Below are 14,430 nucleotides of genomic sequence, written 5' to 3'. Positions count from 1 at the left end.
AAATAAAGGGAAAGGAAAGGAAAGGAAAGGAAAGGAAAGGAAAGGAAAGGAAAGGAAAGGAAAGGAAAGGAAAGGAAAGGAAAGGGAAGGAAAGGAAAAGAAAGATGGAAGAGGAAAAGTTTTGCAACTCCTTTAAGTTAGTCCAAATGTAGAGTAACATATGGTGAGATTTCTTATATGGTGTTATATTTATGTCTCTTATATGGCAAAGCAAATACATTATATTCCTTGTAGAGTGGGACACTATTAACAATGACTAATATCTATATCTGCACATGTGTGAGCTCCTTCACCCAATTCTCACTTTCAGAAATGTTTGCAGAACATTCTGTATTATCACAAGGAGTCATTTACTTGGGTGATAAGACATATATACGAAACATGTTGAGAATCCCAAAGCTGTGTAGATGCCAATAACTCAGAATAACACTTTTATCATGAAAATAAAGCTATCTGATGTGTGCTATTCTTTGCACAAGATGGTGTTCATTAAAAAGCAAAATCTCTCCTGACTTATAATACAGTTGCCCAAAACATGGGGTTACCATGCAAGATCGTTGAAATTATTTAAATTCCTCCTCCTTTTTGGTTTTCCCTTCCTTTTATTTTATTTGAAATGAATTCAGAATTCATTAGGAGAGCTTGTAGCAGCTTTCAACAAATTGATTGCTTCCACCAAAGTTCTTCACACCCTGACAGCAAATTGAAGTTTTCAAGGTTATAAAAAAAGTTGATCTTCAAGAAAATTTTTTCTTTGAATATTCTTTTGCATTTTTCTTATACTGTACATTTAAAGTAAAGAATGAAAATTTAGGAGATGAATATGATATTGTTATAATGTGAATTGAGAGTACAAAATTCAAGCCAGTAAGTGGTCTGCAGTTTCATCTTAGAAACTAGGGAAGGAGGTAGTCTTACACATTATAGCTCTTGCCTCTAGGAGTATCTGGGTGACTCAGTAGGTTAAGCATCTGGCTCTTGATTTCAGTTTAGGTCATGATCTCAGGATTTTGGGATCAAACCCCAACCTGGGCTCTGCACTGAGCATGGAGCCTGCTTAAGATTCTTCCTCTCTTTCTCCCTCTGCCCCTCCCCCTGCTTGCTCCCTTTCTCTCTCTCTCAAAAAGGAAGAAAAAAAAATAGCCCTTGCCTTCAACAATATCTTTCCTTTCTTCCCCCAAAATTACTCAGAGGCTAAAACTCATAATGCCATAATTGGACAGAAAGTTTACTATATAAACCTCTCAGGGGGAAAATATGGTTTTCTTAAATTCATACTAATATGAACAAGCTAAGTATCTCCCAGCTTCAGGATCACAGTTAGGGCTTGAAGTCTGAGACAGTATGATCTCCAGGTGTAAATCTTTTTTTTAAAAGATTTTATTTATTTATTCATGAGAGACACAGAGAGAGAGAGAGAGTGATATAGAGAGAGAGGCAGAGACACAGGCAGAGGGAGAAGCAGGCCCCATGTAGGGAGCCCAACGTGGGACTCAATCCCGGGTCTCCAGGATCAGGTCCTGGGCTGAAGGCAGTGCTAAACCACTGAGCCTCTCAGACTGTCTTTTTTTTTTTTTAAGATTCTATTTATTTATGACACACACACACACACAGAGAGAGAGAGAGAGAGAGAGACAGAGCTCCAGGTGTAAATCTGATTTATATTCCAATATCTAATGGTGGAAACTTGTGGTGCTTTCTCCCCTCCTACTTTTGCTAAGATATCATGGAGAGTAAAGCCTAAGTCTGCAGGTGCTCTAATGGGACAGAGAGAACAGAGCCTAGCATGTAGAGAACCGCCCTTAGAATGGATGATCTGGGATCCCTGGGTGGCGCAGCGGTTTAGCGCCTGCCTTTGGCCCAGGGCGCGATCCTGGAGACCCTGGATCGAATCCCACGTCGGGCTCCCGGTGCATGGAGCCTGCTTCTCCCTCTGCCTGTGTCTCTGCCTCTCTCTCTCTCTCTCTCTGTGACTATCATAAATTAAAAAAAAAAATTTAGAATGGATGATCTGCTATATGGATCCTGCTACATGGAACCACCCTTACAATATATGATCATTCTGAGATTGACTGAAAAGAACCCATTAGACTCAGTCTGATAGTTTTACAATTGAACTTCAGTTGAGGCCAAGTATCTGGGAAGAAGAATTACACTAAAGCTGAGACTTCCCACCACCACTGTCAAGAGATCTGAGTTTCTTCCTTAAGTAGGTGAAATGGAATATGCCCTTAAAAGAACACATACTAGAGCATTTATCACTGGAACAATTCCTGGCCCCTCTATTCCTAGAGATACAGTGCCATCAGATCAATCCAGACATCTCTGTTCATGTCACTTCTCTACTTGCAAGACCTTAATGGATAAGGTTCTTCCTCTTAGTATACCAGGTTTTATATGTATAATCCAATTACTTTTGGACCCCATGGCCCATTTGGTAGGGGTCTTTCCTCCTACCCTCAGTTTGTCTTTCTCTCTCTTTCTCAATAAGAACTTTATCCTCAGCCATTACCAGGATCCTACTGCAGTCTCAGTGAACCATCCAAAATGACAGTACTATCAGTGGCCTGACTTCAAGCATTCATTTGGTGTTCTGGCCAGCCCCCATTAGCCATAGTCTATTTGGGGATTGCCTTTGAATTCCTAGCATGATGTTCTCTTCTCATGTAACCTTCCTCTATGGTGTACAGCTCTGCTTATATGCTCTCAGATCCTTTTCTCACCATTTCTCCACTCTACTCTGTATATTATGTGGGCTAGATTTCCCAGGCTCTTTGGTCCACTGGCTTCCATCTGAGATAAGCTAATGTGAGACAGAGTTGGGATGTAAGAGGAAAGGAGGAGCTAGGGTATTATGCCTCTCTCACTCTGCTCAAGGTGGCTGTCACCTTGTGACACCTCTGTGATCACAGCTCCCAGTGGGTAGCTCTTGTTATGGTTTCAGGACTTGCCAGGTAGCCTAAACTCATCATCTCTGGTCACCACATCTTCTTTTGTCTCTCCAGCCCTAGAGGTGATAAGGGGTTGCTGCTGTTGCTCTTTTGTTACTTGGTTACCATAAGGCTTTCCAGGCCTTCCAGCTTTTTGGGAACAGATCCTCAGTTATTACAGTCTCTCTACTCAAATTCTTCTTTGAGGTGCTGTTTTCCTGAGTGGACTTTTATTGATGTGATATTCTTCATTATTTTCCTTCTCCTGGTTACCCAAACCAAGCTTTTCTCCATAACTAGTTATTTAGCAAGATGACTCTTACATTATAATGAAGAGCAAAATAATTCATTAACTTTTCCAGTTAAATGTCTAGAAGTTTACTTAATGTCATCAGACAGTGTGAAATGCATCCTAGGCCCACAGGATGATAAACAAAAGAGGAAGGTGTTTCTGGGCTTGTTGCTGATGGTGCTGGAAAATCAATCTCCTGTGAGAAACAGCTCCTAGCAATATAGATTGTTTGAACTACTTACCATTATGTCAAATTCACTTTAGCATCTGCAAACAGACATACTATATGAATACTCTAGAAGCAGTGTTTTCTCTGTTTGCACTTAAAGGCCTAAAGTTACATAATATTCATAATCAAGAAAGCTTAATTCAATAACAAGTCCTGTATTTAACCCTTAAATACTTAATGTCTTGAGTAGATTTCTCTCTCATAAAAAAATAATAATAATTCCTTCAAGACATAACTATTTAGAAGGAAACTTTCATTTTGAATGTTTATGTCTACCCATTCTCAGTTCCCTGAAGAGTCATTCCATTTATTTTCCACTTTGAGCAATGGTGATATTGCAGCTGGTTCAGTCAATGAAACTGAGTAAAACATTTTTCCATGAGACTTCAGCAAAGTGTACCAGCTGCTTCAATCCCAGGACAAATTAGGTACAAACCCCTTCAGGTGACTAGTCAAGGGTTTGGCTAGATTTCCTGTGTATATTTTTTTAAAGATTTTGTTTATTTATTCATGAGAGACAGAGAGAGAAAGAGAGGCAGAGACATAGGCAGAGGGAGAAGCAGGCTCCATGCAGGGAGCCTGATGTGGGATTCGGTCCCAGAATTCCAGGATCATGCCCTGGGCTGAAGGCAAGTGCTAAACTGCTGAGCCACCCAGGCATCCCCTTTCCTGTGTATATTGATGAGTACTGAGAAAATGACTGGATGGGGGATACAGGCATGTTCCACTTGGTGCTGACCAAGAAGGCAGAGGGAAAAGATTCTTGGGCTGTTACTCTTCAGAATATTTCATCATGGCCAGGGACTCCCTGCCATTTTTCAAGTCATACTTTTGTAACCAGAGCATCGTGCATTTAATCATTTATTCATTCAAATGCTCCCCTCCTGGTTCCTTGCTCCACACCTTCCTGCTAATGACCTGGAAAGAAGGGCTCAGGCTCTTTATGTTCACATGCAGTTCTTTTATAACAGAAATAGACTTCCTTATGTACTTTATTATATTTTGTAAAATCTTGCCTGACCACCCAAAACTGCAATGGTGTAGTCATAACTCTTTATGGCTTGTGTTTAGGGCTGGTTTTCAACTGTATTGCAGCCATGCCATGCATCAAGGATGTGGTGCCGGAGAGCGCCTGGGTGGCTCAGTTGGGTCATGAGTTCAAACCTTACATTAGACACGGGACCTACCTAAGAAAAAAAGACGATGATTGTTTTGGTGGGGGGAGGGGTATTATGGAAGTGCACTTCAGGTGGTTTAAGTAACATAGAAGACAGAGAAGGCATCCTTGACTAAGTGACATTTGTGATGAGATCTGAAGGATGAGTGGAAGTTATCTAAAAAATGTTTCTGTTATCTAAAAAATATATGTTGGGTCTAGGGGAAGGAAGGGTGGCAGTTCCAGTAAGAGGGAGCAGCATGTACTAAGATGTGACAGAAAGAACAGTGATGAAAGCTGAAGGAATCAAAGACTAGAATGTCTAGTCTAGTCTAGGAAAGGTGGATCCTGGCCAGGTAAATGAAGACGGAGCAGTGGCGGGACTCTTGGATAGGTTTGTAAAATATGTTGTACAGTTCAAACTTTATCCTAAAGGCAAAGGGACAGCTTTTCAGCAAAGGTGGTCATTCCTAGAAGACCTTTCTTCAGAGTGAAAAAACAGTGTTTTGAGGTGTGTTAAGAGTACGAGATAAGAAAGATGCCTATTACTGTAACTCAAGTAAGACAATTGGCAATGGTCAGGGCTGAATTCTAATTAGCGGGATTGGAGATGGAAGAAATGGATAGATTCAAAAGGCATTTAAGAGCTAGGGCTATTTGTGATTTATCATACGTAGTGCAGCTCTAATAGTTTGTTTCAAATGTATATACACATATATTTACATACATATATTTGTGTATATAATATTGCATTATATATAAAGTTATAATTTCTATACTACCTATATCTTCTATTTCAAAAATGAGGACCCATTGGTTATCGATGAAGCAAAATGCTTGGAGTTATACCTATCTTGGAAAAATCTGGGATTTTGATGTTTACACTGATCTTCCCAATTGTCTTATAAACCCCTAAAGGGGTATATAATGATGTCTCTCACAGCACCTAGCCAGAGTTGAGCACATATTAGGTGCTCAGTAATGTTTGATGAGCTCAAATGTGCCTGTGTGAAATTCAACAACTAAGCAATCTAACCAATGTCAACACAAATTCTGAACTATTCCTACATGAAGGGTTGCTGGATTGTTCGTTTCTGATATGTTAGATAGAATGTATTTAGTAGGTAGTGATAAACAATGTGGTATTTCTGGAATATCTGGAGTCTCATGACCCCGTGGCCAACACTGAGTTCATCATACTTCCAGTTCATAAACACATTTGCCCTGAGGTTGTTTGAGAGACAGAGGGCTTTCATTTAATGTGAAGCTGTATTATTGATTTTTTTCTTTCATACATAGTGGGGGTGTGATAACCCAGACCTTATATTTATTAGCCCGACTAATCATTAGTAGTTGTTGAACTTCAGAGAGTTCAGGACTTTGGTTGAATTTCAAGTACTCAAGTCTGGATGCTCATCAGAGTGTACATGAACTAGAGAAATCCTTAAAGATCTCTTTCTTGTTCCTGAACTATATAAATTGCATTCTCTGTATTTTTGGGTTACATTGTTAAATTTCAGTCCTGTTAGTTCTAGGGACCTCTTAAACATAAAGATTTATCTTTTTCTTACCATGGGAGGGTGCAAGAATATATTATTTCAAATAGTCTTTGTACAGCATGGTACATTAGAAATGACTTAGTGGCCAAATACGCTAAATTGAAGACAATTTTAACCACTTACAGTATGAAGTAGAACACATAACTTACCTTTTTGGCTCTTGTTCCTTTATTTATTGAATAGGAGTCAACATAATGTAATTCACAGGATATTAATATTAAATACAAAACACAAAGAGGTGGTTTGTTTTGTTTTGTTTTGTTTTACATAGCCTGGCATATAGTAGATGGTTAAAAAAAAAAAAAAAGCTAAGTACACCATCATGATCTTTTTTATTATCAACTTCTCTAATTAGAGATTGAGCTGGGATTATCTAATGATTCTTAGCTACCACTCTCTGACTTCCAAATAAACTATGACCATCTAAAGAGCCATATCCATGATGAATTGATTTTGTATTTCCCATACCACTTATCGCAGTCTTCACCTAGTATATACTCAGTAAAGTTTTTTGAATAAATTCATGAAATAAACTTATTGAAGAGGTTGTGAAATTTTCTCTGTCACAGAGAATGTTATGACAAACAAGTGTGTCCCTGTAAACATTTTGAGAGGAGAAGGCCTCATTCACTGTTATATTCCTGGTTCCTGTCTCACAGTAGAGACTTAATAGATATTTGTCATTGAATGAATAAATAAGTGAATGGATGAAAATAATGACCTATTCCAACCTACGATGATTTTGTGATGCAAGACCCTGAGTAGAGAGAAAATCTATCATTATGCAAAGTAGGATATACCTTGGGTAGCCTGTAAGAAAAGACCTCAAAAAGGAAGAGAAAAATTGCAGAGAAAATGGATTTGGTTTGAGAAAACTCCTTATGAGGATACTAATATTATTTTAAGTAAATTCTAGGACTCAAGGACAGGTTTTTGAGTTATGGCAGAAACCAGGAGATGGGGTGTTTTTATTGAAAATATAAACCAACTTATAATGTGACATAATTTGGAGGGAGATAAGGTTTATCTCTATTATTCATATCCTTTTTGTTTCTTTACGTTTTTTTTTTTTTTTCTTCAATCTTCCAAGCGTTGACCACTCACTTTTAACTACACTGTATGCTGTCTGGTATCCTGAAGTTTTTCTCACTGGTCATTCAACAATTACAAACATTTATGAAGCATAGTTGGACACTGGTGGTTTACTATCCAAATACTGATAGATTCCTTTTACTTACTCCCTATACCCATCCTCTGACTTTTGCCTGCTTTACTTATAGCTACCTGTACCTGCAGCCCTTTTCCAAAAGTTATCCTTGGGTCACTGAAACAGCATCACCCAGATATAGCTGGAAGTATCTGGGAGTTTACAACATTTTACAGGTAGCCTGTAGCAAAGGGTGGACTGATGGCCAGTTGATCTACCCTAGCAGCAAGATAACTCTGTGATATCAGTTATGTTCAGATCTTCCTGTGAAATAGGACTGGGTCTGGAAATTACCTGAAATTGTATCATTTCTTGGTTTCTCTCTCTGTCCTACTGTACTACTTCCTCACTAATATTATCTCTTGGGATAATTTTCTTAATAAATCACCTACACAGGTACCCTCATCTCAGGGTCTGCTTTTTGAAAACTTGAGTAAAGATATTGAAACACTACCACAGGCCAGGTTTCTCTGTAATTCTGTTCGAAATACTCTTCACCAGATATCCACTGACCACTGAAGTTAAGATGGGGGGTGCTCCAATTACTTTTGTGGTAATAATTCCGGATTATCCAGAAGTTATTTGTTTCTAACCTGCTCTTAAATAAATATAGTTTCCTACTCAGTTTTCAGTCCAATTTTCTGTGATTATTTAACCACCTCTGTGGTCTTAAAAATTCTTTTCTCCCAAACTCCTCTAACTTTGACTTCAAATCAAAGAAGCTGGCTTGAGTTGACAAATAAACATTTCTAATTTTAGTCTTCATCTAGTAGTTGGACACATTTCTCAGCTGGTTCAGGCCTAGGATTTTATGTTCTTTCTTATCCCTCTACAAGCTTGGAATGACGGCAGGGGAAGTGAAGCTTCAGGTACTCTGCTAGACCAGATTCAAAGATAGCTGAAACTATGTCTTGGAAAATAGCACCAGGTTAGCAGTTATTGGTTCTATGTCTCCAAAATTCTAAATGAAACACCTTTAAAAAAAGAAAAAAGAAGGAAATTTGCCACACTCTTTCAGCTAAGAATAAGTCAACTTACTGTGGTACAGATGTCTTACTTGTAACTAGGTCTGTTGAATGGAACCAACACCAGCATTGGCTCCTGCTGTATCATTGTTATCTTGAAAGACAACAAGGATATCTTTCAATTATATACTACCTATTCCTAGAATTGAATAGGCAAGACCTCATTCATACTATCTCAAGAAATGGGTGGGTAACTTTCTAATGCAAAGAAAATACTCTCAACAGGGCCACCAAAATGCTCTCTTTTCTCTAGTATCCATACCAATGCCAACATTTTGTAGCAAACCAAGTAGTTGTTTGTGTGGAAAGGAGAAAGAAAGATTCTTAGAAATAGATGGGGACAGAGGGAGGTGGGCATATTCTATTCCACCCATGATTATTAGTGAAATAATAATAGGCAGATGAAGGACAACTGACTAAAAGTCAACATTGAGAATTTAGGAAGAAAAAAGTTGAAATAAAAATTTGTCTGGTAATGAGTAAAACTAACTAAAGAAGTGTTAAAACTAAACATTATAAAAAAAATAAAAAGCCTACACCTTGTAAATTTGGTTTCAATTTTAAAATTTGTCTGAAGAATACACACAATGTATGGAAAAATAATTTGAAACTACAAATTGATTCTAACTCCAGATTTTATTTTGATACAGATCAGGAAATTAAAAGGTTTAGAGACAAATAAAAATTGGAACATCCTTTTATGTAAGGAACAATAATTTTGTATATTGTTGATTAGTTTTATATAGGATAAGATTATATTTTGAAAACCTTAAAAGTAACCACAAAATAGAATTTATAGCTTTGAAATCACTATAGACCAGTGGAGGCAGGAATATAGTAAAAGTGAGGAGAGGGGTACTTGCTGGATTGGTCAGTAGAGCATGTGGGTCAATTTTGGGATCATAATTCAAGCCCCACATTGGGTGTAGAGATTACTTAGAAATAAAAAGGAAGAAAAAAGTGAAAATATATTTTAAAGAAAGGTTTTTTGAGATGTACAAAAATAATTATAAATAGTTTAAGTTAACCTGATGAAAACAATCTAGACATGGCTAAAAGCAAAATTTTTTGTGATGTTACATTATCATATTCCTTTTTTATTTTTTTAATTTTTTAAGATTTTATTTATTCATTTGACAGGGAGAGAGAGAGAGAGCACAAGCAGGAGGAGCTGCAGGCAGAGGGAGAGGGAGAAGCAAGCTCCTTGCTGATCAGGGAGCTTGTTCCCAGGACCTTGGGACCATGACCTGAGCTGAAGGCAGATGCTTAACCAACTGAGCCACCCAGGTGCCCCAAATTGGCATATTCTTAATGTAAAACATAATTAGCCTGGGTGTAGTGCATTAAAGAATAAATTTTAAAATAAAATATACATTTTACAGTGGATATGAAATACAAGCTAGTCATGAAAATAGTATCAATAATTCAAAAGCAAAAATAGAAATACAAAGAGTAATTGATTCTAGTATAATGGTGCAGGAGATTTTATTGGAATTAAAAAATTTAATGTTTTTATATCTACACACTCATACAACTCATACATACATACACAGACACAAGACTAGCAAGACTACATATTCTTTTCAAGATTCTATAAACATTTCAAAAGTAATCATATACTAGCCACCAAGACATGTACAGATTTTTAAAAAATTTTTAAATTAGCAAAAAAATTTAAAATAATAAAACACCAAGAGTGAATCTTTTAAGGTAAAATAAACATAATATTAAATAACTATTGTGGGAAAAGAAATCAAATTTTGCAATACAGATTTTAAAAAAATCAAATTTAAATTCTACACATCAAAAATTATGAGATGTGACCAAAATGATAAAGAGAGACCAATGCAGAGCTTTAAGTGTTTACTTTATTTGAAAATAAGCATGATAGAAGTGATTAAAACAGTTTACGAAGTTATAAAACAAATAATAAACTTACCTAAAGAAAAGAGAATCTGATAAAAGTAGAAATCATTGAATTAAAATAAAGAGTTGATTTGATACATCCATATTTTGTTGAAAAAATGTTAAAATGAGAAGCTCCTAAAAAATCTGATTAAGTGGATTATGACACATAAAGAGAAATGAAAAAAAAATCTAATAATATAGTCTTTTTATCATTCACATCCCTAAAACACATCTGGTTAGTATTTCAGCTGACAAACTGTCAGAGACACAGTCTTAAATATTGTTGCCTGATCTCAAAAAAAAAGGAAAGAAAACATAATTAAATTATTTCAAATTTTCAAACCAGTTTCTAAAGAAAACTAAAGCTTAGTCTTCTGTTTCCTAAGATGCTGGTTAGGAAATAATAGAGACAGGATTCAGATTTAGGATTTGCTTGATCCTAACACTTCAATGTCCTGTAAACTTGCACAGAACACTTTTCATATAATTCCAGGTTTCCAATTTAGTTAACATGAAGGCATCTCTTGGAGTGTCAGCTTGGACAGTTACAGGTGACTTTCTCTGGCAGTCTTCTGCAAATGATCACAGGGACTAGATCACAAGGTACAAGAGAAATCTTGTTCTAAGGAGAAATCTAAAAAGGAGAATTTAGTTGGAAGTTGCAACAATAATAACAGTGAAAAAAGGAATGTGTGAGGGCAAGTTCCCCTTCCACTAAACTTCATTGACTAAATGGAGGGCAAATTTGCATATTTCCCAAGGTCTAAATATGGGTGCTGAAGAAGCAAGCAGATCTGAGCTCATGGTAAAAGGAATTCCACTCAAGAAGGGCTCCTTGAGGCAAAGATAAGACCCCAATGAGGGAGGTTAGTTGGAAAACCCCAGTAGGACCCAGTAGGACCCCCAGTAGACCCCCCCTTGTCCTTGCCAAATAGGTTCAGCCAAATCCGAGCAAAGAATTCCTAAGGAACCCACACCTACAGTGCTCCAGGAGAAAAGAAATCAGCTTTCTAAACATCCTGACAGATGGTGTACCAACAGATGACACTAATTCCAGATCAATATTGCTTTGATCAAGTATATCTTGTCTACTGTTTTCTCTCTTTCTTTTTCCACCACAGCCATAAAGGAGCCAAGCAGAAGCTGGGGAATGGAAGAGAAGGTAGAGAGAGGAAGAAGGAAGAGGTTGACCACACCTACATTTTCCATGGGTTTCCGTTTAGGGTAGTTGAGACCTAGAAAAAGGAAGAAGCTTTAAGTAGGACAAGAGTCTAGTGTTCTGATATTATATGGATGCAATCTGCTAATTATTGAAACAAAATAAATCTTATGACTAAAAAAGACTTTTAAGAAGTTGCTTCTGGCCTGACATTTATCCAAGAGATGGCAAAGAATGAACTCCTAGAATTGGATTGAAAGGGAGAAAGAAAAGAAGAAAAGAAAAGAAAGAAAAGAAAAGAAAGAAAAGAAAAGAAAAGAGAGAAAGAAAAGAAAGAGTACAAATTTCCAGTTATAAAATAAATAAGTGATGTGTGTGTCATGCACAACATGGGGAATATAGTTATTGATACTGTAGTGCATATTTGAAAGCTGCTAGAGACTTAAAAATCCTCATAATAAGAAAAAACACATTTGTAACTATGTATAGTGATGGATGTCAGCTAGACTTATTGTGGTGAGCATTTTGTAATATATACAAATACCGAATCATTATGTAGTACTCTTAAAACTAACATAGTATGTCATTTATACCTCAAAAAGAAGTAATAAAGTTGGCTTTGACTTTCATGCTATCAAATCCAACTCATTAAAAAATTTTTTGCAAATATTCACTAAATACCTATCGTATACCAGGCACTGGGGTTTCAGAGATGAACAAAACAGACAAGATCACTGCACTCATTTCAATTATATTGTGGTAAGACACTTAGCTGGTAGATAAATAAACAATTAGATATCAGCATGAATTTTATGTATAGAATAAAGTTTCAGTGATGTGATACCAAATTTATTAGGGGAATACTTAAGATAGGGTGGTCAGTAGTGACTCCTCTGAGGAGCAATTTAAGCTGAGGTCAGAATGACCACAGGAATCCAGCATGCAAGCTATGGGAAAAATGCATCACAAGCAGAGGAATCACCTATGAAAAGACATGAGATGGACATAAGCTAGGTGCAAGCTAGAAATACAAAGGGCAGGGTGGGTTTGAACACCATGGACAAGGGACATAATAAGCTGGGACAAGACTGGAGATAGTGGGAGGGGCAAAGAACCAGAGACCTCTGTAAGGTAGAGATATGGACTTAATTTTATCTTAAGTGATAGAAAACAACATAGGGTTAGGAACAGGAAATGATGTATCTGGTTTACATTTTGCAAAGATCTCCCTGGGTGCTCTAGGGAAAATGAACAGTGGGATGCTAGAGCTGGCTTCATGGCTTCAAGAGTCTATTGCTGAATTTCCAGAAATTTTGCAATCCCTTTGTTTAACACAGTCATTCTTGAAATTGGCCATGGCAGAAGGATTTATACCATGGAAATTGGCAAATGCTACAAGCAAGGTTTTCCCCTCCCTGTTAAACATTTACCAGCACACTACTGAAAACAGATAATAGGCATGCAAAAAACCTGGGAAACCAGTCAGGAAAGATGTTCCATATTCATGGATTCAAAAAATTACTATTGTAAAGATGGCCATAATACCCTAAGCTAGTTTTAGATTTAGTGAAGTCCCTATCAAAATTCCAGTGGCATTTTTCACAGAAATTAAAAAAAAAAAAATCCTAAAATGTGTATGGAACTACAAAAGACCCTGAATAACTAAAGCAATCTTGAAAGAGAATAATAAAATTGGGGGCATCACACTTCCTAATTTAAAATGATATTGCAAAGCTTGTTAATTATTTGTTAATTCAGTATGATTCTGGCTTGGAAACAGACACATAGACCAATGGAGCATACATAAGAGCCCAGAAAGAAACTCTGACATATACTGTCAATTAATATTTGACAAGAGAGCCAAAAATACTCAATAGGAAAGGATAAGCAACCCTTCCATAAATCGTGCTTGAAAAACTAGATAATCACATGCAGAAGAATGAAATTGAACACCTATCTTACACCACGCAAAAAAAAAATAACTAAAATGGATTAAAGATTTAAACATAAGACCTGAAACATAGGGAGAAATTTTCTTGACATTGATCTTGGCAACAGTTGTTTTTATAGATGTGACACCAAAAGTGCAAGCAATAAAAGCAAAAATAAATATGTGATACTACATCCAACTAAAGGCTTCTGCACAGGAAAATAAATAACAAAATGAAAAAGCAACCTACCAAATGGAGAAAATATTTGCAAACCATATCTGATAAGGGGTTAATGTCCAACTATATAAGGAACTCCTGCAACTCAATAGCAAAAAAAACCTAGCAGTCCCATTAAAAAAATAGCCAGAGGACCTGAATAGACATTTTTCCAAAGAAGACATATAAATGGCCTGCAGGTTCATGAATATGTGCTCAATATCACTAATAATCACAGAAATGCAAATCCAAACCAATGAAATATCACCTCACACCTGTTAGAATGGCTATTATCAAAAAGACAAGAGATAACAAGTATTGGTGACGATATGGAGAAAAGAGAACACTTATGCATGGTTGATATGGTTGTAAATTGGTCACTATGGAAAAAAATATGGAGGTTCCTCAAAAAATTAAAAATGAAGCTACCAGCAATTTCATTCGTAGGTATACATCCAAAGGAAATGACACCATGAACTTGAAGAGACATCTGTACTCTCATGTTCATTGCATCATTATTCAGAGCAGCAAAGATATGGAAACAACTTAAGAGTCTGTCTGCGGATGAATGGCTAAAGAAGATGTGGTATGTATATGTACGTACACACACACACACACGCACACACACACACACACACACTGAGATAATATTTAGCCATGATAAAGAATGAAATCTTGCCATCATATGTAACAACATGGATGGACCTTGAAGACATTTTTCTAAGTAAGAGAGAAAGACAAATACTGGATATCTGTTTATATGTGTAAACTAAAAAGGCCAAACTCAGGAGCAGAGAGTAGATGGTGGTTGCAAGGGG

General features: G+C 36.7%; 1 long non-coding RNA gene across 3 annotated transcripts in view; it reads left to right on the top strand.

Annotated features, from left to right (window-relative positions):
* LOC140639120 (uncharacterized) overlaps positions 1–13,132 on the top strand; it is a 230,600-nt gene extending 217,468 nt beyond the window's left edge. For all 3 annotated transcript variants that reach the window (XR_012035974.1, XR_012035978.1, XR_012035975.1), the window contains one exon: positions 11,428–13,132. This is a non-coding gene — a long non-coding RNA (uncharacterized lncRNA). The remainder of the gene's footprint in view (positions 1–11,427) is intronic.
* Positions 13,133–14,430: the final 1,298 nt, after the last annotated feature.

Source organism: Canis lupus, chromosome 1, assembly GCF_048164855.1.
Source record: "Canis lupus baileyi chromosome 1, mCanLup2.hap1, whole genome shotgun sequence".
In the NCBI taxonomy this organism is placed as follows: domain Eukaryota; kingdom Metazoa; phylum Chordata; class Mammalia; order Carnivora; family Canidae; genus Canis; species Canis lupus.
Note: the sequence above shows the minus strand (reverse complement) of the source record. Positions and strands in the feature narration are given on the sequence as shown.